The sequence below is a fragment of the Chrysemys picta genome, chromosome 5, assembly GCF_011386835.1.
Source record: "Chrysemys picta bellii isolate R12L10 chromosome 5, ASM1138683v2, whole genome shotgun sequence".
In the NCBI taxonomy this organism is placed as follows: Eukaryota; Metazoa; Chordata; order Testudines; family Emydidae; genus Chrysemys; species Chrysemys picta.
This window is the reverse complement of record NC_088795.1, coordinates 69,560,751-69,587,027: the sequence shown is the minus strand read 5'-3', so window position 1 is coordinate 69,587,027 and position 26,277 is coordinate 69,560,751. Positions and strand designations below refer to the sequence as shown.

General features: G+C 39.0%; 1 long non-coding RNA gene across 1 annotated transcript; it reads right to left on the bottom strand.

Annotated features, from left to right (window-relative positions):
• Positions 1-4,283: 4,283 nt before the first annotated feature.
• On the bottom strand, positions 4,284-25,847 carry LOC135984121 (uncharacterized). The gene is made up of 3 exons (XR_010602030.1): positions 25,220-25,847; positions 6,914-6,964; positions 4,284-5,010 (listed from the first exon to the last, which is right to left on the bottom strand). It is a non-coding gene; the product is annotated as an uncharacterized LOC135984121 (long non-coding RNA).
• Positions 25,848-26,277: the final 430 nt, after the last annotated feature.

Here is a 26,277-nt window from a genome sequence, read left to right as displayed (position 1 = left end):
AATGATAGGGGATTCCACAACCTACCTTGGATGCCTATTACAGGTAATTAGGTAAATACTTTTTCCTAATATCTAACCTAAATCTCCACTGCTGCTGATAAAGCCTGTTACTTCTTGTCCTATCTCAGTGGACATGGAAAACAATTGATTGTTGTTCTCTTTATAACAGTTCAGTATTTGAAGATTGTTATCAGGTGCCCCATCAGACTTCTTTTCTCAAGACTAAATATGTCCAGTTTTTTAAACCTTTCCTCATAGGTCAGATTTTCTAAACCTTTTATCATTTTTTGATCTCCACTGAAATCTTTCTAATTTGTTGACATCTGTCCTAAAGTATGACTCCAGCTGAGGCCTCACCAGTGCTGAGTAGAGTGGGACAATTACCTCCCATGTCTTATATATGACACTCCTGTTAATACACCTCAAAATATTACCTTTTTTCCCCCCAGCTGCATCACATTGTGGACTTGTATTCAATTTGTGATACATTAGAATCCCGAGACCCTTTTCAGCAGGTCTACCACCTAGCCAGTTATTCCATATTTTGTAGTTGTACATTTGATTTTCCTTCCTAAGTGAAGTACTTTGCACTTGTCTTTATTAATTTTATCTTGTTGAATTTAGACCAATTCTCCAATTTGGCAAAGTCATTTTGAATTCTAATCCTGTCCTCCCAAGTGCTACCAACCCCTTCCAGCTTGGTGTCATCTGCCAATTTTATAAAAACATCCTCTCCACTCCATTCTCCAAGTCATTAATGAAAATATTGAACAATACTGTTCCCAGAACTGAACTCTGCAGGACCCCATGAGATTTGCCCTCCCATTCTGACAGCAAACCATTGATATCTATTCTTTGAATATGGTCTTTCAACCAGTGCTGCACCCACCTTCTAGCAATTTCATCTACACCATGCTTGCTTATGAGAATGTCACATGTCAAAAGACTTACTAAAATCAAGATATCACATCTACTGCTTTTCCCCATCCACTAGGCCAGTAACCTTCTCAAAGAGGGAAATTAGGTTGATTAGGCATGATTTATTCTTGACAAATCCATACTGGCTATTCCTTGCAACCCTATTATCCCCCAGGTGCTTACACATTGATTGTTTAATAATTTGTTCCAATATCTTTCCAGGTACCTAAGTTAGGATGACTGGTCTATAATTCCCTGAATCTTTTTTTGTTCCCCCTTTTAAAGATATTTAGGTACTACCCTTCTCCAGTCCTGTGGGTCTTCACCCATCCTCTTAGGAATTCTCAAAGATAATTGTGAATGGTTCCAAGATTGCTTCAGCTAGTTCCCTAAATTACCCTAGAATGAATTTCATCTGGACTTGTCAACCTGAATCCATCTAACTTATCTAAATATTGTTTAGTCTGTTCTTTCTCTATTTGGGTTTGCTTTCTTTCTCTTTTGTTATAAACTTCTCAAGAGATGTTTCTACCCAATAGAACTTTATCCAAGAGAAGGACTTTGTCACATTCACTACCATGGTATTGTCTGCTAATGTGACTATTCCTTATTCCAGGAAGCAGACTTTTATAATATTCATTTTGATGCGTGTATTATTACTCCATTCTAACTTGCTACTGCTATTGGCAATTGCCTTCCTTTTTTCATATGTCCTAAATTAATTCAACCTGCATTTGTCTCCCTATCATATTCGGCAGTAAAAAGCACCAGTGGGCCAGGTACTCCCATTTTTTTTGTAATAGCACATTACTCACATGCAAATGTGTCTAGGAATGGAGGGATAAAGTCAAATTTTGTATTTAATTCAGAAGTACTCCTAAAGTGTGTCCAAAAGGAAGAAGACCTGCATCCTCTCTTATGTGTTTCTTTAGATATCCAGTGCGCCACCCTCCCATTCTAGGTAGGCTGGACCCAATAACCTCTTTGTTAGGGTCTGCTTTGCACCTGAAAGCACTGTGGAGGTTGAGATGCACAAGAAATACACTAAAGGACTGTTTGAGTTATTGTAGTCTGAGTTTTATTACTGTGTGCACCTCAAGTTAAAGTGCTCTATTATAAGACAATATTTTAGGTTAAGTCAATCATCAGACAAAGTTATGTTACCAGGTAAACAGTAAAGCTAAAAAAATCAGACCCTGAGTAATTTTCATACTTCTGGAGAAAGCAGAGACATTTGTTAGTGACAACAAAAGAGAGGCTGACAAACTGGGAAAATTCTATATAGGCAAAACAATTACCATATTGTACATAAATACAGTACTGTCATGCAGTATCAGAAGGATAAAATAATTTGAATTTCTTGTATTATTTTTCCATTTAAAGGAAGAATTCACATTTAACCAAACTGATCCTTCAACTCAGTCTTTTATAAACCTTTATCTAGACACCAGATTCTGAGACTTTTGCTCGACTGGTAAAACAGTCCTTGCTCAAGCCAACTCCCATTGAAGTCAATTGGAATTCTGACTTGAGTAACAGCTGAATTAAAGGGAAAAATAATGTGAGTATGTACCTGGGGACCTGTCCATAGATTTGAAGCTAATCTTGACTCATTACTCCATTGATGCAGGCAGTATCCAATCCCTTTCCCCATGGGTTAAGTACTGCAAGTCTTGTTTGCCGTGAACTCAGTTTCCTTTAGCTTGGGATTTTTGATGCCATTCTTAAACCTGTGCTCTCCTTCACAGCAGCTCAATGAATTGTCATTATGCCAGTAGGAGAGTTAATTTCTTAATTCTTTTATGGTACTGAGAAAAAGCCCCTGCTGGGTCTAAGGGACTTTCACATGCCTTGCAGTCAAAAAATGACAAATTAATGACAGCACACACAGGAGAATTTTATCACTAACACTTCACAGCAGGCAAGCTGATTTGCCTGTCAAATATAAGAAAAAAGAAGAAGTCTAGCTAATCCCTTAACCACATAAGTAGTAGCTCCTCACATTTTTTACAGCTGTAATGCTCTAAAAATAAGGGAATTGGTATAAACAGAACTTAAAAAAATGTTTCTCTCTTCTCGATTCCCTTTGTTAATTTGGAAATGTCCTACATCACAGTTAATAACAAATTAATGTATGTAGTGCCTAAGATAAGTCCAATATAACAATTGGAGGGAAATCTACACTTATAATTGCTTTGTGAAGGAAACATATTATACAGACAGACTAAAAATGGACCATAGCATATTGAACCACATGTGCAACACACATTGTCATCACAGGGAGTTCGGTGCGCGCAGCAAGGATACTATGTGACCCTAGGTGACCTTGAATTGGCATTGCAATAGCTCTCATGTGTCCATGGTTAACAGGTACAGATTCTCTTTGTCCTTCCTGTTCTCCTGTTACAGTGCTATCCTATCATTTTAGACCACGGGCCTGCTCCTGCTCCCATGGAAGCCAGTGGGAGTTTAAGAAAATTAGTCAGTTTCTCAATTTTTTTACTGTATTCTTTATAATTAAAACTACTTATTGAATAGTAACAGATTGACAGTGACGTAGGATGTGACTTTGTATTTCTGAAAAGTTTTGTGCAAAGACAGAGTGATGGAAGAAGGAGGTCGGCCAGATATGTTGTTCCATCAGAACGCGTCAAATAGCCTCTTAAGATTGTGGGTAAATACTGAATCTGAAGTTTGAAACCCCCCCTAGCATTCACTAGAGAAGAGTCTGATTCTTCTGTGACTTATACGGTAGACCCTTGCTATAGCGCCCTTCACAGTAGCAAACCTTGGGCTATAGTGAACATGGTCCCTAGATCCCACCTCCAGCTCCACACACGGTGATAGGGAACTGAGAGCTCTTTCAGCCCTGGGCTGTAGTGGGAGGCAGAGTGCCCTTCCGGCCCCAGGACATTGGCTGGGACAGAGTGCTCCTCATACATACATTCTAATCTTTTAAATGTAGGTAATAAAGGAGGAAAACAGGCATGTTCCCATCAACTCTTGCCTCCAAATTCTTCTGCAGGAGAACCACACTAGTTTTATTGCTAACTGTTCCTCTCCATCAGTGGCAGAAGGGATTGTATTGGCCCCTTACTTAGAAAAAAGCATTAATGGGAGAAAGGAGAACACAAATAACTTAAGATGAAATTCACTCTTATGCAGGGACCTCGCAACTCTCAAAATGGGGGTTAGGTGGTGTACAAGGTTTTTGCATAGAGGGAGTTTCAGCCTTTATATCTACACATAAACACATCATGTTCCTGGGCAGTTTTTTAATGTGCTAATTGTTGAAAGCATTATATACAAGGCGAGAGAACAGAATCTTTGACAAAATATAGAAACATTGATTACTGTTTGCAGCTCCACTGAGCAGGCATACCACTGCTGTTAGATATATTAAGGTTAAGTTGCTAGAAACCTGTTTAGTTAAAGGTTAAGCACAAAACCTGAAAACAAAGCAAAAAATCAAAAGTATTTGTTTTTATCTGTTTATTTGTTTTATGGTGGTTCAGGAATATTTAAATTTTGTTTAAATTCATTAGAAAATGTTTGAATCTGATTCTGGATGTTTTCTCCCTATTTCCCATTTGGTCAGGTACAACAACAAAAAGAACAAAAGTCAAACCCAAACCAAACTATAAACCATCATGCACTTTTCTCTTGTCCATGCTCCAGAGGTGAAATTCTGGCCCTCTGGAATTCAATGGCAAAATTCACGTAGCCTTCATTGGAGTCAAGATTTTGCTCGAGGAGTATATGTAATATGTTGCTTTCTTTGTCATCTTTATACAACCAGTGTTCCTTTGCTGTGCTTTCATTCTTATATCTTCCTTGGTACAGGCAATGGTGATTTAATACTGCATGTTCAAAGAATTCGTGATCAGGTCATTTCTGATAGTTATAGTCCAGCTTAGACTCAAGTTTGATGCAGGAAGGTCTGTAACTTTAACTAGCATGGAAACACACTGAGTTATTATTTAACTGATATCACACAGAGAGACTTCCATTCTTTGTGGATACCCTGGGAATTACAGCTAGGCAGAAATCTGATTTTGCAAGAAAATCTGCAATTTTGATTTTTTTTTCATTCTGAAATAGAGCAAAAAAAAACAATAAAATTGTTAGTTCCCAGGAAGGTAAATATTAAATAGAAAATTATATCGGGTCGATCAAAAGGTTTTTTTCCTGTTTTGACTTTTATTTTAAGTAGCTTCTGTTCAGCTGCAGTTACGCTTCTGACATAAAATCAGGCAGAACTGGAAAAATCATTTGTAGTCTGTGTGAAGTTTTCTATGGTGAAACCAGTTAGAGTTTACATATAAAGTAGAATGAAGAACTGAATTATTTTGGTACATACTTGTTGTTGGAGGGGTGGTGGGGGGTTAAAGGTGATGTAGGATTAGGATATACTCACAAATTGTGTGGAAAGCATCTCCCCTCTTTTTTAGCATAGGAAAGGGCTTGTCTTGTGGCCAACAGTTGGGATTGTGGAATTTATATTTATGGATAATAGCAGAAATATCTCTTGTCGCTTTCCTCTACAGGTCAGAAAATGAAGCCCTAGGGTCATATTTTGTGCTTACTTAAAAAACTGAAGGTAATGATTCTTCTCTGTCACATTGGTGCCCCTGCCCTGAAGAGTGTCTGATTGAGATCGCTTGTGAAACCCCAATGGGCTAAATTCTTTTCTCAGCAACATGGATGCAGCTTCAGTGAAATCAGTGGAGTTGGTCAATGAGATTAGACAGGGTGTAACTCATTAAAGAAGTTGGTCTCTGAAGTTCCCATATCACATATTTGAGCTGACCGTTGAACAACTCACCTTCTCCCCACATCTGTTTGTTATGTGAAACAGATCAAAATAAAGCCCAAACCAGCGAGATATATACTTGATGCATTAAAATGGCCAATTTCACAATGCTGAAAACAATTATGGGCCAACTCAGCTGAAGAAAAGAATTTATACAGAAAAGTTTGAATCATAATTGTTAACTGTTTAAGGACACTTTATTACATGCCTCTAAAGCCACAATCCTGGTTATCAATAAAGAAGATTACACTGATTAAATCTATGGTCAGCAGACAACAATAATCAGTTGACATATACATATATTTTAAAGTTTACAAAGTATATAAAGCAAACAACCAAAGGAATCCTAACAATGGTTACTAGATGAAAATGGTAAAATTGTCCATAATAATGCACAAATGGCAGAAGTGTTCCATCAATATTTCTGTTCTATATTTGGGGGAAAAGTCAGATGGTATATTCATCTCGGATAATGATGGTGATGAAATACTTTCTATTCCAACAGTAACTCTGGGGGATGTTAAACAGCAGCAGCTAAAGTTTTTTTTAATGAAATTGGGGCCCCTACATCCTAGCTGAGTGCCTTAAGCAGTCGACTATTGGGTATTCTGGAACACATGTGCACATGAGATCTGGTTGGCCCTGGCTGAGTTTTGTGTAGGTGAGGTGTGCTCTGAGCATGTCTACCAGATCTGGCCCCATAGGCTAGATAGACAGGGGAATGCCTATTGGGAGAATCCTGCCAGGGCTTAGGTGTAAGTGAGGGTGCCAAGCAGCTTGGCGGTATCAGATTTAGGTGGTTTTGTGCATGCTCATTGTGGAAACTTAGGTGCCTACAAGGTTACGGGTCACCTGAGTAGGGGTTTTGAGGCTCTCAGTGGCATCTAAATGTGGTATTAAGGCACCTAACTGCCACTTTAAGTGTCCAGTCCTTTTGTGGATCTAGCCCATAGTAATTACGCCTTGTGGCCCCAACTCTGCAATCAGATTGGCTAGTGGAAGTGCTTGTCGGAGCATTGTTCCATGCAGGCACAAGTGTCCACTTGGATGGATCCAATTGCAGGATCGGAGCTTTACTGAGCAATAGAATAAACAGTTAAGTAAACAATCATGTGATGAAACTATTTCAGACAAGCTTTTTCTGATAAGTAAAGTAAACAGTAAGTATACTGCTATCCTTACCTAAGCCATATTCCCTCATTGGCACTTAGGGTGGATCCATGTGGCTCTGCTCTGCGTAAAGTGTATGAAATCAGATTCTGTTAGTGGCTGTAATCTTTAACTAATGGAATATACACAAGACTCATAGCACTGCTCTACAGCCAAAATGCTTCTGAAATAAATGTAGTCAAACTTTACTAATTCTGGGTCACTGAGAACGAAAATGATGCTTAAAATTGTTGATTGGCTCTAGTTTTCAAGATATGCTATTGGGTCAGTATATATGACCCTTGACTTGGGAATGGCGGAGGATAAGTGAGTTATAAAGGGAAGGGATCTCAATTTAAACCAGAAATGACTAAAATACATCTTTGACTGGATCTATGACTGGGTTTGGACAGTACTTGCTTTTTAGGCAAAACAATGAATGATGCAATCTGAAGCTGGTATTGCATCATACATGATAAGAATTGCATCATGTTATTCCTAGAAGTCATGGATGATGCAATCATAATAAAGCTTACATCACTCTGCTGAACAAATTGCCCTCTATCAGCTCTAGAAATCATACAGAGTTGTGCTCTCTTATTTGTCAGTGTTTGATTTTGCAAAGGGACACATTTCTGTTTAGCCAAAGTGAGCAGAGATGCCTCGTACTTGTGTGAACAGTGCAGATAACTTCTGCTATGTTTGTGGTGAAGTGACTTTTGCATCACAAAAGCGCAGTATAACCACTATGGTTAAGAAAGCCTATCACCTTTATTTTGGCTGCAAAATTGGAGATCAGGACAAGAGGTGGGCCCCACACATATGCTGCAACACTTGTGCAACAAATCTTCGCCAGTGGTTGAACGGGAAAAGGAAATCTATGCCTTTTGCAGTGCCAATGATTTGGAGAGAGCCAACAGATCATACCAGCAATTGTTACTTCTGCATGGTGCCTCCAGTTGGGAAAGGTGTGTCAAAGAAGAAAAAGTGGACTGTGCATTATCCAAACATTCCATCAGCTATACGCCCAGTACCCCACGGAGAAGGACTGCCGGTTCCTGATGCACCAGAATCATTCTCACTTGAGTTAGACGAGGAAGAGGAAGAGGATGAAACTTCTAGTCCTGAACCATCAATGTCACAGGACCCACATTTTCTCCCATCCTCCTCCTCTGAACCACACCTCATAACACAAGGTGAACTGAATGACCTTGTCAGGGATTTGGAACTACCCAAGAGTAAGGCAGAGCTGTTGGGCTCCAGATTACAGCAGTGGAATCTCCTGGCAGGTGATGTTAGGGTTTCCATGTTCCGTGACCGTCAAAAGGATCTTGTCCCATTCTTCTTCATGGAAAGTGATCTTGTAGCCTGCAACAACATCGATGGTGTGATGGCAGCTCTCAACGTCGTTCACGATCCAGATAAGTGGAGACTGTTCATTGATTCATCGAAGACGAGTCTTAAAGCTGTTTTACTGCATAATGGCAATGTTTTGCCATCAATTCCAGTTGGTCATGCAGCCCATATGAAGGAAACCTATGACACCATGAAACAACTTTTGAGGTGCATAAACTATGACCAACATCAGTGGCAGCTTTGTGGCGATTTGAAGGTTGTTGCTTTCTTGCTTGGGCTGCAGACTGTATACACAAAGTACTGCTGTTTTCTCTGCGACTGGGATAGTCGTGCAAGAGATTCCCACTACATCAAGAAAGATTGGCCACTCCGACAGTCATTGGAGCCTGGGAGGAAAAGTGTTCAGCATCCACCACTTGTTGAATCAAGGAAGATTTTGTTACCACCCTTACACATCAAGCTGGGTCTGATGAAGAACTTTGTCAAGGCCATTGACAAAACACAAGCAGCTTTCAAGTACCTCCATGGAAAATTTCCAAGGTTAAGTGAAGCTAAGATAAAGGAAGGTGTCTTTGTTGGTCCTCAGATTCGTGAACTTCTTCGATCTGATGCATTTGGCCATGCACTGCGTGGCAAGGAAAAGACAGCATGGAAAGCCTTCCAGTTAGTGGCAATAAATTTTCTCGGAAACAACAAGGAAGACAACTACAGGTTGTTGGTGGAAAACCTCCTCAAGGCAAACAAAAATGTCAATAAAGATACATTTTTTGTACTCTCATCTAGATTTTTTCCCACCGAACTGCAGAGCAGTGAGTGACGAGCACGGCGAGCGATTTCACCAGGACATTGCAACAATGGAGAAACGCTATCAGGGCAAATGGAGCCCATCAATGCTTGCAGCCTATTGCTGGACAGTGACAAGAGATGCTCCATTTAATGAATACAAGAGACAAGCCCAAGAAGCGCCGAGTAGACACTGAATAGGACTAAACTATGTACAGAATAGTTTTTTGCCTTTTGTTTCATAATACATTTTATTTATATAACCCTTCTGCTGATTTTTAAAGTGTTACATAATCAGGACAGATGAAATATTATCATGTAAAGCAACCATAAACACATGAAAAGACCTAGGTTTACAATTTATGATTAAAACTCTACTATCTACACAATATACATACACATAAAATGTAAAAACTTAAATATCTTAGAAACAGTAGCCAATCAGTTGTTTTAATTGTCATATTTGAATTCAGCACATCAAAATACATAATAAATAGCACATTTTATCTCTGAAGCAGACGACTTCTCAAAAATTGTAGACCAGTGTAGTCAATGTCCCTTGGAATGTCCTTTTGCTAGTGACTAAACCCCTTTGGGGTTGTAACTGGTAACTGAACAGCATTCAGTGGAAAAAGGGAAGGTTTGGGTTAACAGAGATTGTGGCTGGCCTGTATGTATATATGGGACTTCAAGGGGTGGGGAACCAGAAACCTCCCCCTTGCACAGCACACATAAAAGCAAATCACAACTGCAGCCAGACCCAGAGTATGGGGGATTTCAAAGACACTGCTGTGTATCCCCTGGAGAAAAGGGAAAAAGGTGGGGTGATAGCTCCACCTCTTCCCTCCACAGCCCATAGGGATGTGCAAGTGCACATGGGAGTGCAAACTTCACTATCTAACCTCTGGACCTGTAGAGCTTTGGGAGTGATTGTGCCTTCCTTAGGCACATCTCTTCTGATGCTCCCCTGGTGCTCCCTCTACTCAAGCCAGTGCTTATTGGGCACAGTTAGCCCTACATTCAGAATAAATATGGTATAGGAGCAGGTAGAGAAAAAAATGAGCTTGGACAGGACATTTGACTGTGAGTAATGTAAGTAAACTGAGATAAATCACCATACAAATATATAGTCAAGTGGCATGGATCACTGTTTCATAAAATGTCAGTGTATTTGTAGAACAGCAGAGAAAGTGGCACAGAGAACTGAGACATGCATTTTCTTATCTCTGTTTTGGGATAAAGACATTCATGTGTTTTTAAGAAAATCTCTTTGCTTTGAACCATATTAGTTGTTAGTGATTTTTAAAAATTCATTCCAATCTGAGGAAAATTTGTGGCTGTTATAAACGTTTTAAACTTTGCAGAATCACATTCAGTGCATGATTATGAAAGAGACTGATTGTAATTTGATAGAGACTTTTTTTTATACTATTAATGAAGTCAAAAACTGAGCGGGCAGAATCGAACAACTGGGAAAGAAAGAAGCAAATAAGGAATTGAGGCAGAACTACTTAAAGCACAGATAATGAACATATGAAAAAGGTTAGCAGAGAAGACAATTACAGTGGACAGTTTAAGTGAATTCAAAAGACAAGTAGAATATTTTCTGGAGAAGTGGGGTTTCTGAAGAATCTGGTTCAAGAACGAGGGTTGGATTAAAGATAAACTGAAAAAAGAACAGGCATTTTCAATCAGATGGCTTTTTGTTAAAATAACTTGCAATGTGTTCTTTTTTCTTCCTCTTAGGAATTCTGTAAGTACATCAGTACTAAATACTTTCTGGGACAGGAGGAAAGAGAAAATTCTTTGTAATTTTTTCTAATTTGGGTTGGAGTTATAATATATGTGCCTGTGAAACTTTAACTGTAGAACCACCTGTCTGCTGTAGGCTCTATTCTGGTGCAGCTTTAGTTCTCTACTGAAGTCAGCTTACCTTCCTTCAGCTATATGAGGCATATATTGGGGGTGCATTTTATCACCTGCCCTGGAATTTATTTATTTACAAACAAACCCAGATTTTATTTATGTTGCTGGCTTAAGGAAGGATGGTGCCTGAATGTCAAACCACGGAGTTTCCTGCTTCAGTTTTGACATCACATGGCTGTTTCTACACAGGAATTGAAAGACAGGAGAATGAGAGGAAGTCTGATATTTCTCAAAATGTTTAGAACTTTCAGAAAATATTTAATGCCATGTAGTGCTTAAGACAGTCACAAAGTAGCTGCACTCCTATCGAAGGATATGGTCTAGATATAGACCTGCAGCATCAGGGTCTGATCATCCATGGACCTCCAAGGTTCTAACCAACCTCAGCCTCCCCTTAGCTCAAATGGCAGTTCAGAGTGCTCTGCACCTCATTAGATTTGTCTCTTAACAGCTGAAATCTTCCACCTCCCAACCATCCAGCCCTCTGATAAAACATTTACTTTTACTTACCTGTCTATAGCTCTGTGATCCATTGCTATAGCTACTAAAGTGATCACAACCTCAGAAAATAACAAGGGGAGAGTACCCTTATTCAGAATACAGTAGAGATTGGAACTCAAACCTTTAAAAACATGTTTGTCTAGAGCTTTAGATGTATAATATTCAAGTCGGTTCTAAATTTTCTAAAATATGTCCCTGTCATTCTATGTAATATGAAGTCAGGCTACTATGAGGAATGCAGAGTATTGCTGGGAGGGTATTTACTTAGAAAAAGTTGCAAATTTACTTTGAAGTAAGTGTGCTTCTGTATATATTTCTTACCAAAGCTATTTTCTATGCTTTCAAAGTGAATATAATGAGTATATGGCCTTATTGTCTTTTTCCAGACTTGCTTTCAATTGTTGTGTGTTGATAAGAACTGTGCTAATGCATGTGATTGGCTATGTGAAATCAGTTTGCAGGTACAGATATCAAAAGCCAACTGGTATGGGTGCAGAAAAAAATATTACAGAAAACAGAACATTCAGTGACCTACAAAAGTTACTAATATGATTTCTGTAGATCCATGTGTTCAAACAGATTCTGTTATTTTATTCCCCAAAGTCCATTTGGGTGAATAAACATGTCTGTGGCTAATGCTAAATCAAAGGAATTGGAATGAGCTCCATCTGTGTGTTGTGTGTCTTTTAAAAAGGAAATAAACAGTATCTCTGTAGTTTTGTTTACCAGGCATTGCAGGAGGAGTTATAGTTTGTATGCATTTTTTATGTTAATAGCAAAGAAAAGCAGGTGTGTAAACACTGTGCATCTTGGTAGTGTCACTTTTGTAGCCATAGGACTGAAATAATATACACATTCTCTTTTATTATGTTATTAAAATGTTTTTGTTATAGCATTTTTATAGTGTAATGTTTGCAACTGGGTAAAAAGTGTATATAGATGGCTCAAAACCTTGTAAGTTATAATGCTAAACAATGGATAGCACTAAGTGTGCTAAGCAATGTATATAAAGAAAAATGACCATATTGTATTGTCAGAAGCTCAAATGAGCTCTACAGCAACAAAACCCCCTGAATTAGTGATAGAATCAAAAGACCAGGTTTGGGCACCTCTAGTCACAATGAATATCACCTGTTCTACTTATTCTGAGAAAGGTGGCAAAATCTATTCCATAGGAATTAAGAGATGTCTAAGACCCATTAGAGCTAATCTGTATCCCCCATAAATGCAGGATTTTTTCCAGTAGTACATTTTTTGTTTGTATTCAGTCCATCTGTCCCAAATCGTGGAGATTTCATCACTTCCTTTGGGATAATATTCCATGGTTTACTACAGATCACTTTTATAACTTTTATTTCTGCTATTCAGAAAAATTAAGAATAATGAGATGAAGTAATAAAAGGGAAAATAATTATACCTCCTTGCCTTGGTCTAAATTATTCCTTTCTCTCCTTGGGTTTTATACCTTTCAAATATTTATCGTTTTATCATGCCTCTCACTCCCTGTTTGTAATTAAGCCAAGTAAACATAGTAAACTCTCTTAATCTTTCCACACAAATCATTCCCAACACCATATTGATCATTTTAGTCACTCTTCTCTGAACTCCTTCCAATTTGTCAATATTTTTCTGATAAAAACATGTCCAGAAATAAACACAATATTCCGGGCACTGTTGCACCTGAACCATGGGTTATTACTTCCCTACTCTGTGATGTAATGCCTTTGCATCTTTACCTAAAATTGCATTTGCCTTTTGTACTGACACACTGGAGTGCAAACTCATGTTTAATTGCCTGTTCACCATCTCCAGGTGTCTTTCAGCATTACTGCTTTTGCGTGTATGTTCCTCCCTCTGAATATGTTTTGGATTATTTTTCTGCAGATATATTAACCTGAAGTTTTCAAAGTTTTATTATTTATTATTGCTAATGTTTCATTTCTTGAAGTATCTTTCCTTTTTTTCTGTCCTCACTTGGTTTTCTATATCTCCCAGTTTGATTTAATCTACATATTCTGTTAAATACTGTTTACACCCTAATTGTAATTATGAAAGAAGATAGTGAATGACATTATCCCTAATATTGATTCCTGTAAAGCAAAAGTTTAAAGGAAGTTTTCCCTTTCTCCCCTTCCTAAATAGTTTAAACTCCTGGTGATATAGCCATTAGCAGGTATAATCTGAGTGTTTAAATGAAACCCATTTGATACAAAGTCAATCCTTGTCTCTTGTCTTTATTTTACTATAGAATTAGAGTAGTTAGAGATGGGTGGGGGGTGGAATGTCCACTGGAATTTCCACGAGTGCAGGCTAATCCCCCATGGTTTATTCCTAAGTATTTTGTCCCATGTAGCTGAAAATGTCCCAAATAGTGGGGCTTCCACTATTAGCTGTTGGAGAAAAAATGTTGGACTATGGCTAACAGTTAATGTTTTGACAAATTAAAACATGTTGAAACCCTGAGTAGAAGGCCATGAGGGAAGGAGGGCTTAGGTTTTCCTCTGCTATAAACAAATGATTGATAATTAACTTTATTTCCTTACCCACATATCAGACTAATTTCTCTCCAGGTCCACCACCCAAACCTGTCTATAAATTTGCCAGTCTTAGATTCCTATACTCATCTGTATGGTAGCTGAGTGTTTCATAATGCCTCTGTGAAGTGGGGAAATATTTCCCCCATTTTGTAGGTGAAGAACTGTGGCACAGAGAAGGACTTGCCCAAGGTCACATGATGTTTGTGGAAAAGTGGGAATCAAACCTAGGTCTTCAAGCTTCCAGATCACAAGGCCATCCTTCCTTCTTTAGAAAGTAGTTTAAGGCCATCATCAGTTGTGTGGCACTCTATCAAGTTAACTTCTGTGATGCATCTGAACTTACGTCTTTCAAATCCATGTCTCCAGCAAAGCAATATACTGTGCAGTAGGTATCCCAACATACAATATAACAGTCACAGAAACTTTGCTTTATCTTTCCCTTCCTCCAACAGTGCCAGACATTCTCAGATTTTCCACCGAGAATAATTTTTCCCTTTCCAGATAGAAAATGATGACACTAAATAAGAGGCCAACTCTCCTTTTCGCTTACTGTACATTAATACCCTTTTATTGCAGAAAATATAGCTTTGTTTTTAAAACAGACAAAAGTTTTGGCTGAACTGTGCTCCTCCCTGGATAGAGGAAAGTAATTTTTGGTAGAATCAATGTGATTATAGCTAGAAAAGGTTTGTTAGGATGTCCCATCTACAGAGGGAATCCTCCTGTGTCAAGAGACACAGTTTAGTTCAATTTCTAGATGAACCTTTGCCTTCCCCACAAAGCTGTAATTTTCCTAAGCACATGCATAGTGTGAAATCAGTAGGAATCTTGCCATTGAATTCAGTGAGACCAGAATTAAACCCCAACCCTTAAAATGCCAAATGTGTTAAAGACGTACATAATGTACCACTAGGTGGAAATTGAATCTGTCGCATTTGGTTGAACTGGTCAAGCTTACCTATACCCATGAAGTAGATATTTTATATATGTGAACCAGTTGTTACTTTTTAAAAAATGTTAATGTGTGTGAATGCTATTTTGTTGGGGTTGATAAATTTGAAATAACCCTTGTTTGCTTCTACATAATTTACCTTTGGATAGCTTAGTTCTTCTCTAAATTGTTTTTGCCTTTTAAAATATTTATAACCATCTTCATTTTTGCTCTGTGCAGTGATTTTCTCACAATACTGGTGTTCCTGCTTTTGCATGTCTAACAGCTGGCAACCAAAAATGGTGACTTGTTGCCTATCAGGCAGGCTGACCTTTCTAGCAAAGCAGATGGAGTTTTTAGAATAGATTTTTCATGTATGCTTTTGAACAATTGTACTGTACCTCATGATAATGTGCGATATATACAGTGCATTGCTAAAGGATACAGTTATGTCTCAGTCTATACTGGTAACTTCGGTAATCACATTATCCTTTCTAAATCTGAATTTTGTTGACATTTGTAACTTTACTCATTTCCCTATGGTGTTTTACATTGGTTTATAAATGGCATATGTACAAAAGCAACCCCATGGACTTAGACAAATAAAGCAATTCCAATATTAAAGGCATCTGTTCAGCAACCTGTATCTGAAAGTCAGGCAACCATGCTTCTATCTGTTATATTTTCTGTGTGACGGCTGTGGCCCTCATTGTAGGTTATTGCAGGTCTCAGAGGGCTAAGCTCACTTTGCCTTTGAGCCATTCCCCAGCAAAATAAAAAATGTCTTGCATTTCCTTCTGTCACTGCACAAGCTGTATTGTAAAGATTGCTTCAATTACTAGATCACTTATGTTATTTTTAAGCAGAATTGATTTTGTTTTCAAGTTTTATAGATGAAAGTTGGCTCTGTTAAAGGCTTTTAAAATGTTATGTTGTTGTACTTTCATGTACCTGAATGCCTCTCATCATTTTGATTTTGCATAATGATAATGCCATTATTTACTATTTATTTCAGATATTTAGACAGAAAAGTCTTCTGAGACACCATCTGTGCACTACAAAAGGAGTGCATTCGTTAAACATTACAAAATTAAAACAATACATAGTCATTCTTTCAATCCCACTTCTAATGCACCTTCTAATCTTCCATTATCTCTGCCAAAGCAACACATTTTTTCCATGTAGAAAAAAGAATCAGTCCTTTTAGTCTGTGCTCCAAACGGCCTGAATGGTGTGAAAAGTGCACTATCCTGCCAGGATTTCCTTTTCAAATAATTATTTTCATTCTTTACAAAGTTACCTACAAAGACCTGAGTTCAAAGTTTCTTATGCAACAACTGGTGATAGTGCTAGCTGAATTTTTCACAAAGTTTTAGGTGTAAGTAAAAGTGACAGCAATGTTGATTAAATTTTTCGTGCTTAATAAGGGCTTAACTTTCTTTCTTTTGAGGAGATGGCCCATTCTCACAAATATACATGCAATCATTGAAAGAACGGACCCTACGAATCTAACCATATTTCACTGAAACTAGTCTGTTTGCAAGCAAAGAGCAAATAACAAAGTTGAAAAGGAGTGTATAGACATTTTAACTTTTCTTCTAAATTCCTTCCAGGCAAATATGTTCTATTAAAATTGGGAGGTGGGGAAGTCTATTAGGCTCAGCACCACTTTTTTCTGTGGGGTTGTGACAAGTAAGTATTGCAGAGTTACACACCTTTGAAAACTTTTTATCATAATAGTTCTGAGGAATATTTTGAATTGATGGGAACTGTTACCAGGCCATTCCGTCTGGGTAGGATCCAAATTTTTCGAAGTATGCGTGTCGTCTTAATAAAATAAATGTCTCTCGTACCAGTTCCTCTGCCATTCATTGTGAAATAGCACCCCTGTGTGTCAGTTTTGCTGAAACTTTTCAATTTTCTGTCAAACTGAAATGACATATTTTGTTTCAAGTTGGGTCATCGCAAATTGAAACATTGTGTTATGTTGAACTAAATCAGAACATTTAGTTTATGGTTCTCATAGACTTTAAGGTCAGAAGGGACCATTATGATCATCTGGTCTGACCCCCTGCATGCTGCAGGCCACAAAACCGTCCCTACCCCTTCCCTTGACTCTGCTGTTGAAGTCCCCAAATCCTGTGTTTTAGTGACTTCAATTGGCAGAGAACCCTCCTGCTAGCGATCCCTGCCCCATGCTGCGGAGGAAGGCGAAAAACCTCCAGGGCCTCAGCCAATCTACCCTGGAGGAAAATTCCTTCCCGACCCCAAATATGGCGATCAGTAAGACCCCGAGCATGTAGGCAAGAGTCTCCAGCCTGACTCCTGTTAGCCATTATACTATTTACTTGCCATTGCTTGGTATTCCTTTGCTAATATGTTTTACTATTAAACCATTCCCTCCATAAACTTATCTAACTTAATCTTAAAACCAGACAGGTCCCTCGCCCCCACCGTTTCCCTCGGAAGGCCGTTCCAATATTTCACCCCTCTGACGGTCAGAAACCTTCGTCTAATTTCAAGCCTGAACTTCCCCACGGCCAGTTTATATCCATTCGTTCTCGTGTCCACATTAGTACTAAGCTGGAATAATTCCTCTCCCTCCCTTGTATTTATCCCTCTGATATATTTAAAGAGAGCAATCATATCCCCCCTCAGTCTTCGTTTTGTCAGACTAAACAACCCGAGCTCCTCTAGTCTCCTTTCATACGACAGGTTGTCCATTCCTCTGATCATCCTAGTGGTTCATTCAATGCTAACTTGTGTCCACCTGAGTTCAAGTGCCTCATGCCCCCCATTATCTCCTAGGGACTTAATTTCATCTTAGATGATGCACTGAAGTCTCCCCTCCAGTGGGGCATCACAGGAAATGTAGAGTCTGACCCATAGAGGAGAATGGGAACATGAGGTATCTGAGCTCCAACTCCCATAAAGCATTATGGCAGCACAGTGCCAATGTTGAACTAAGCCGAAATGAAATGCTTTGACAAAGCAAAATTAAACATTTTGCTTTGGAAATGGGTGAAGTGCTTTATTTTGACAGAAAATTTCTAGTTGAAATCTTTCAGAATGTTCAGTTCCTAGAAAATTTTCATATTTCAGTATTTTGTGCTAATTTGGAAGAAAAATAAATGTCAGAATTTGGAATTTTCATCAGATGGTAATTCCAGGTTTTGACCAGCTCTAAATTTAACCAGCAATACTAGCTGCATTTCAAGAATCAGGAAGTGTTAGGAGCTGGTCCAAATCACTTGAACAAATTTAGGAGAAAAAATTGGCTCATGAGCCCTTATATTTGAAATATTCCTCTCCTTTTCATATTTTGTCCCTAAGTTTTCCTAAGTGGTGGCGCACAAACTCACTTTGTCAAATTTCTGAAATGAAATGCAGTAGTTCAATCCGATACACTAAGGCTGTCTCTGCTCTGCTCACAGTTTGGACTACAGAGTGTGAATATCAATGAGCACCACAGTTCTGAGCTGTAACTCCCCATGTGTGAAAGGACTATTTTAATGCAAAGTAGGAACCTTTATGTTTACACCTGCAGCATCCACATAAGGGAGTTACAGCCCAACACTTTGGTGTGTGCTGCCATTCACACCTCCATAGTCTGCACTGCAGGGCAGTATAGACAAGCCCTTAGTATGACCAGACATTTTTCTGGATTTCTTTTCAGTATGAAGATAGAAAATTTAGAACTATTTATTAGTATTTTACCTACAATGCTATATAAATTTGGAACTTTGACCAGCTGCAAGAGCAGACAGGATTCAAAAGTGTCCACAACATGCTGGCAATGGCAATTCAGGAGAGAACTGCTGAGTACAATAGCTCATTACTTATTGGTTTTGTGTTCTGTAGAAAGACTTTTTCCTGTGTGTAATCAGGATGTCCTGAGAGCCTGAACAGAGGAAGGACCAAAGGAGACACTACCTTTCTGAAATTCATCATTACCAACACTTAATTGACATTTATATTTGACCAACACAGGGAAAAGTGGATTAAAGTGTGTGGTTAAATAAGGATCCACACACAATTTCTAACATTCTCTGCAGCCTCAATGGAAAAATATTTAAAATAATAGAAAATGGAGATGGAAAATAACTCTTAACTCATCAAGTCCATCCCCTGCTAGTGGAAGATAATGCAGAAACCTGGAATGAGAAGACAAGAGATTTGAGATTGCTCTCAACCCGCTCATTGTTCTCACTGGGAACCCCCATCAAGCTCCTGACGCTCTACGAGGGGCCTTGACATGAAGTGGTTTCAGTATAAATACACAGGACACCCAAAGTGGGTTTAGTATGACCAGAGAAGGAAGAAGAGCTCACACTTGGTGCAAAAGGAGCAGAAGCTGTTTCTGCAATATTTTTACATTGACCAAATGTAGCATTATGTCATAACAGGAAGATGTAGGTAAAGGGGGGAATCCAAGCTGAATGGAAAACCTTTGGAAAGATTAATACTACAGTAAAGATTAAGCTCTCATCTTCTTAAAAAGGGTTTTTGACATTTCTCTTCTACAAGCCAATAGAGCCATGACAAAAAGCAGAAGTAAAGACTCTCATTTAAAAAAAAATGCAGCAAAGAGGACAGATGTCCATTTTTTAACCATTTTCTCTGTTATGGATATATATGCTTGGTTCTTGTGCTGCTGTTTAATATTTAAGTGCAACAGAATTGGTGACAAATGTGCCTAGCTGCCTATGTGACAGAAAACTCTACCCTGCCAAGCTTAACAATATCAAACAACTTTTCCAGATAAACATAATGGATTTTTAATATTTTCCCCTCATTTCTTTTCTCCATTCATCCAGCCAGTGGGAGCTATTAGAAGACTGATCCTTTATCTTTATACACACTTCCAGTAAAATTTAAAATGAAAATATATTTTTAAATTGCTATGTTGAAATTTTAAGATTTCTTTTCAGCTGTCACCATTTCTCTATTGTAGTCTATCTAGTATTTATAAACCAACTGAAATGACTGCTAGTAGAGCCTGTAATCCAAATCATTCACGTTAGTAGTAAAATAAAACAATTAGGTAGATATTTTGATACCGCATTTATAGATATCAAAAATTTGTGAAAAGATTTTTCCACGACTGGCTTCTAACCTATTTCAATAATACAAATCACTTACTGTGATGGGGTGAAACTCCATCATGGGCTGGAATAGCCAATAAATTACAGCACAGGTGCAATAGATGTACCTAATTAATTGCTTTACAGCCAAAGCTGTGGAACTGGGCGGTATCAGGTGATAATTTAAAGGATATGGATCATATAAAAGGGAGACTGTTCAGCCTTAAAGGAGGAAAACTTGGGAGTTGAGTACTCATCTGAAGGGGTCTGAGCCAGAGGCTGCAGGACAACAGACACCTCAGAGAGATGTAGTCTGAGGGACCAGTCCTCAAGGCTAGAGTGGGGAGATTTCTGAGTAGCTAAGAAGAAGACAGAGCCCAGAAAAATGGCAGAGTGGTTGAGAGGTTTTTAGCCATTAGTTTGAGCCTTTGTAGTCTGAAAAAGATTGGACTCCAGCACTTCTCAGCTGGAGTACTGAGTTGTGCATAAAGGTAAATGATGAGCAAGAAATACAGAAGATAATAGAATTGTAGAACTAGAAAAGATTTTGAAAGATCTTCTACTCCAGTCCCCTACACTCAAGGTAGGCTTAAGTATTATCTAGATCATCTCTGACAGGTGTTTGTCTAACCTGCTCTTAAAAAATCTCCAGTGATGGAGATTCCACAACCTCCCTAGACAGTTTATTTCAGTGCTTAACCACCCTGACAGCTATGAAGTTCTTCCTAATGTCCAACCTAAACCACCCTTCCTCCAATTTAAGCCCATTGCTCCTTGTCCTATCCTCAGAGGTTAAGAACAATATTTTTTTTTCTCCCTCCTCCTTGTAACAACCTTTTATGTACTTAAACTGTTATCATGTCCCCTCTCAGTCTTCTCTTCTCCAGATTAAACAAGCCCAATTTTTTTCAATCTTCCCTCAGGTCATGTTTTCTAGACCTTTAATATTTGATTAATTACTTCTTGTGTCTTGTTTATATCCTGCTAACATCCCAAAATAATGTTTACTTTTTTTTGCAACAATGTTACTGTTGACTTATATTTAGCTTGTGATCTACTATGATCCCCAGATTTATTTTTTTTTGCAGTACTCCTTCCTAGGCACTCATTTCCCATTTTGTATGTGTGCAACTGATTTTTCCTTCCTAATTGGAGTACTTTTCATTTGTCCTTAATGAATTGCATCCTATTTCCTTCAGACTATTTCTCCAGTTTGTCCAGATTGTTTTGAATTTTAATCCTATCCTCCCAAGCACTGGCAACCCCTCCCAGCTTAGTATCCACAAACTTTATAAGTGTACTCTCTATTTCATTATTTAAATCATTGATGAAGATATTGAACAGAATCTAGAACTAATCCCTGCAGGACCCCACTCAAAATGACCTTCAGCTTGACTGTGAACCTCTGATAACTACTCTCTGGGAATGGTTTTCCAACCAATTATGCACCAACCTTATAGTAGCTCCATCTAAGATTTATTTCCCTAGTTTGTTTATGAGAAGGTCATGTGAGACAGTATCAAAAACTTTCTAAAGTCAAGATATACCACCTATTACTTCCTGTCTATCAACAAGGTTTGTTACTCTGTCAAAGAAAGCTATCAGGTTGGCTTGACATGATTTGTTCTTGACAAATCCATGCTGACTGTAACTTATCACCTATTATCTTCTAGATGTCTGCAAATTGATTGCTGAATTATTTGTTCCATTATCTTTCCAGGTATTGAAGCTAAGCTGACTGGTCAGTAATTCCCCAGGCTGTCCTTATTCCCTTGTTTATAGATTGGCACTATATTGGCCTTTTTCCAGTCCTCTGGCATCTCAACCGCCTTACACGACTTTTTGAAAATAATCACTAATGGCTCAGATATCGCCTCAGTTAGTTCCTTGAGTCATTCTTGGATGTATTTCATCAGGCCCTGGAAACTTGAAGATATCTAACTTGTCTAAGTAATGTTTTGTTCTTTCCCTATTTTAGCTTCTCATCCTACCTAATTTTCTCTGGCATTCATTAGGGTACATTACTAAGGCTAATATTTTGTCATGGATATTTTTTGTAAAAGTCAAGGACAGGTCGTGGGCAATAAAGAAAGTGATTTGTCCCTGAATTTTACTAAAAAGATCCCTGACAAAATGGGGAGCTCACCTGTGGGGTTAGGCAGCTGTGGGGGATGCTCTGAGCTCTGGAGGCTCCTACCACCAGTGGGGGCTCAGAGCTCCAGGGTACACCCACCACCTGTGGTGGCCAGAAGCTTTGAAGTACCCCCAGCCCTGTGGAGGCTTGGAACTCTGGGGGCCCTGCCATTCTTGGTGGCTCAGAGTTCCGGGGTACCCTCACCACCTGCGATGGCTTGGAGCTCCTGGGTCCCTCACCCCTTCCGTGACCTCCATGGAAAAAATCATAGCCTTATACATGACCAATTACTACTAAATTTTTTTGTAAAAACTGAAACAAAAAAGTAATGTAGAACTTCTGCCATTTCCACATTTTATTTTGTTTTACCCCCTCATTGAGTAACAGGCCTTCCCTGTCCTTGGCCTTCCTTTGATGAAGATCCCTGAAACATCATATCCTGATGCCAGGGTCTAATATTGAGTACACGTGAGAACACTTACTCTAAAGCCCAGCTTTTTAAACATCTGCAACAACATTATGCTTGCAAAATAGTGATAGGCAAATAAATTGCAAGTGTAGCATCATAAACAATAGTGTAAACCTGGAGTATATCCAATGCAGACAGTTGACATGGGCCACACATGAACATATCTGAATAACTGGCCCTACAGACTTCCTCTACAGTAAAGATGTACTTTATTTACATCATGTCTTTTTTCCCCCACACTTTCTCACTGTGTTTAAATTGGAAATAATGATAATACTCTGAGTAAAAAGAGAAGAAGCAATAAGCATGGGGCTAAAAGAACAAACTTGTGGGGATGGGGAATCCCAGATCTTTGATAATTTTTTGGGGGAAAAACTGTTTTAAAATATTTTAGGAAGGAGTGATCCATTTTAAGAAATCAGAAGTTGTTCATTTGAGCAGAGGCCTGGGAGAACAGTGGTTAAACATTTTAAAATCTCCTATGGTCGCCAGTATTTTTCCTTATTGCTGTGCTGCTCAGCTCCTATTCTGCCAAATGCCTTCACTGCTCACCTTCTCTTCTTTCAACCTGACAGGAGCAGGAGAGCATGTCCACAGTATATTTTGAAATGTATTCTTTACAGGGCTCCCTATGGATTTATTGCATGCATTTGTTCTTGGATTTGGTGTCTTGGGCAGCTGCCTCATAGCATGCACATGGTTTTGATGGTATCTCCATTTTAGAATTTTAAAAAACGTTTTGAAGACATGACCTTCAAGCATATCCAAATGCTGAAAGCCCTGTTTAATATTACTGTGTAACATGTGGGGCATATTATGACCAGAGGGAACATTTCAAAAGCAATTATTTCAAAGCAGATTTAAAGAATCTGGACTGAAAGGTGTGTCTTAAGGTACTTTCAGACTTTTTGTACAGAATGAATACTTATTTTTTCTCTCTGCCTTTATAAAAATGTATTTAAATGAGCTTACTGGAAATGGCATTGCTGCCAAACCAAGGAGCTCCAATAAACATATCTCACTTAGCCCTTACAATGGGGCCCCAAGTATATTTTTGGCAACTGATAAATAATAATCTCCCAGTTTCTTTATCCCAATCCTGCCTCTTAATTCTCCTTTACAACAGGTTACCTGATATATCTATAAAACCAACTAACATTTTTAACTGTTTCCCCCATTGGCCCAATTAACTGAGCCCTAGGTGTATTTATGTGGCTCACTGACCCACTGTCAAATATATTATCATTGCCCTTATGTACTGAGTGACTAGGTTTTATAAACAATGTCTTTTTCCTTTGTTCCTCTGTAAAGAAATTATTCTATGTAAAGGGCAAAGTAAGTTCTCATGTCAGATACCATTTCCAAGCATACAGGAACAAGATGAAGTTGTACAGTACTTTATATATCAAGAAACATCACATTATTTTTCTACTTTTGGGTAACCACATAGCCTTTTAACATGAAGAATAGATTAGACAAACACCTGTCAGGAATGGTCTAGTTATTACTTAGTCCTGCCTTGGGCTGGACTAGATGCAGTCAGTTGGACTAGATGACCTAATGAGTTCCCTTCCAGTCCTATACTTCTGTGATTGTAATAATTCAGATGAGTTCTAAGAGCCCTTTATACCAGGGCTTGAAAAGCCCACTTCCCTATTCATAGCCAACTGCTCCTTCTATGTAAGAACCCCAAGACCACTTCTTTTTTTCAAGACAGAACAGGAAAAAAAATGGAGACAGAGTTGGCCAGGCACTGCTCTTGCTTTCTTATGAGGAAAGGCAAGAACTGAAGAGTATAGCAGTAGGGTCAGTTCTAGGATCCCATTATTGGCCGGGGGCAAGTGAAGACTTTGAGGCCCCTGGATGTTGCTACTTAAAAAACAAACAACCTTCCAGGAGTCTACTTGTGGCTACTGTGTCAATATTTTGTCATTGTCACTTCCATTGCTTCACAGTGGATAACTCTGCATCCAAAGAAGTGGGCTATAGTCCACGAAAGCTTATGCTCTAATAAATTTGTTAGTCTCTAAGGTGCCACAAGTGCTCCTGTTCTCTTAGTGGATAACTCTGTACATTTGGTGCCCTCTGAAGATTTCTTGGCCAAAAAATATTCCTTTTGTCCCCCTCTCCCTGGTAGCACTGGCAGCCATGTTCTTCGCCCTGCAGAGAAGCTGAGGGGTCACTGATTTTTTGACATGTCAGGAGCTGGAAGAATGCCTGTGAGTGAGTGGGTGCATGTGAGTGAGAATACATGAAGGTCAAGACCATCCTCATGTATAGTCAGAAAGATAAATTCCTGTATATGAAGAGGATTTCCTTGCAAACGTAGATCTAAGCAAAGTCTTCCTCAGCATCCAAACTACTGGGGTGGGGGGAACCTGAAATTCTCCTGGAAAAACGAGTGCTACAAAAGAAAAGAAGTAGGATCTAAAACCTATTTTCCCAAACTTTCAGAACTAGTGACCCACTTTCCCGACTAAGAAGTGTTTTGATAATATCCTCATTTTCAAGATCTTAACCATAAGTGGGTGAAATTGTCAACACTACAATTAAAAAACAAACTACTATAACACTTTGAAAAGCAAATTTTATGATAAAAGAAGAGACAATATACTTACAGTTGGATGTGACCGATGAGCCTGTATTGATGACACATGGTAGTCACACACAACATAAAACTGGAGAAATGCACAGTCTCAAGTAATTTTCAATCCACAATTGACTGTTATACCCCCTGACTCAGAGACAGGAGAATGAACCTGGGATGAAAACTTTCAAAGCTTCTGCAATGAAAGTTGGATGCTCCTTTTTTCAGAGACAGCCAAAATCTGATCAGTTATTGATTAGAGACCATCAACAGCAGGGTCTTGTCACAATTTGTTTTGCAGTGCTGCTAAGTAAACAGTTTCTTGTCTCAACACATTTGTGATCTACCTCTTTCCCCTTTGTGGGTCATCAGGGAAGTATTCCCACAACTGGGAATTATGTTCCTTCAGAGGTGTTTTTAATGAGTTCCTGATTGCTCCTGAGCAGCTCAACAATTCAAAAGTCAAAAACAAGAGAAATTACTCAAATTTCTCTGCTCTAAAGACCAATTTCTAAGTTTTCTGAATAATATTTCTACCCCATCTTGCATATTCTATCCCTGGAGAAGAGTTTGGATCATTTAGCTTTAGAAGTCAGCAATATAAGCTAAATAGGCCACTGTAGCAGGGTGGACACTTGCTCCTGCTGGAAGGGCCTGAGATAGCCTAGGAAGCAGGCAGCATGAAGGCTGAGCTGATTAGGGAGAGTGGCTGCAGCTGGGGCCATGTCCCAAACAGCTTCAGCAGGCCCTATAAAGGCAGGGAGCCCGGTGCTCAGGCCAGAGTGTCTTTTTGCCTTGAGAAAGAGAAGGGCCTGGCTGTAGGGAGATAGACACAGGGTACCTGTAGTAGAGCAGGCCTGGGGAAAGGCTGAGGCGCTGGGGAGCTCCAGCCTGGAAAGCCCCAAGCTGTGGCCTAGGAGAAGGCTAAAGGGTACTGGGGGTTGCAGAGGACAGCCCAGGGCTAGGCCAAGGCAGCAGGTCCAAACCCAACCTTGCCGATGATGAGTGGCCTATACTGCAGTCTACCCCAGAGAGTGGGGGCTAGTTGGTGACTGGCAGTGGCCTTATCCTGAGGTGAGGTGGAGTTAG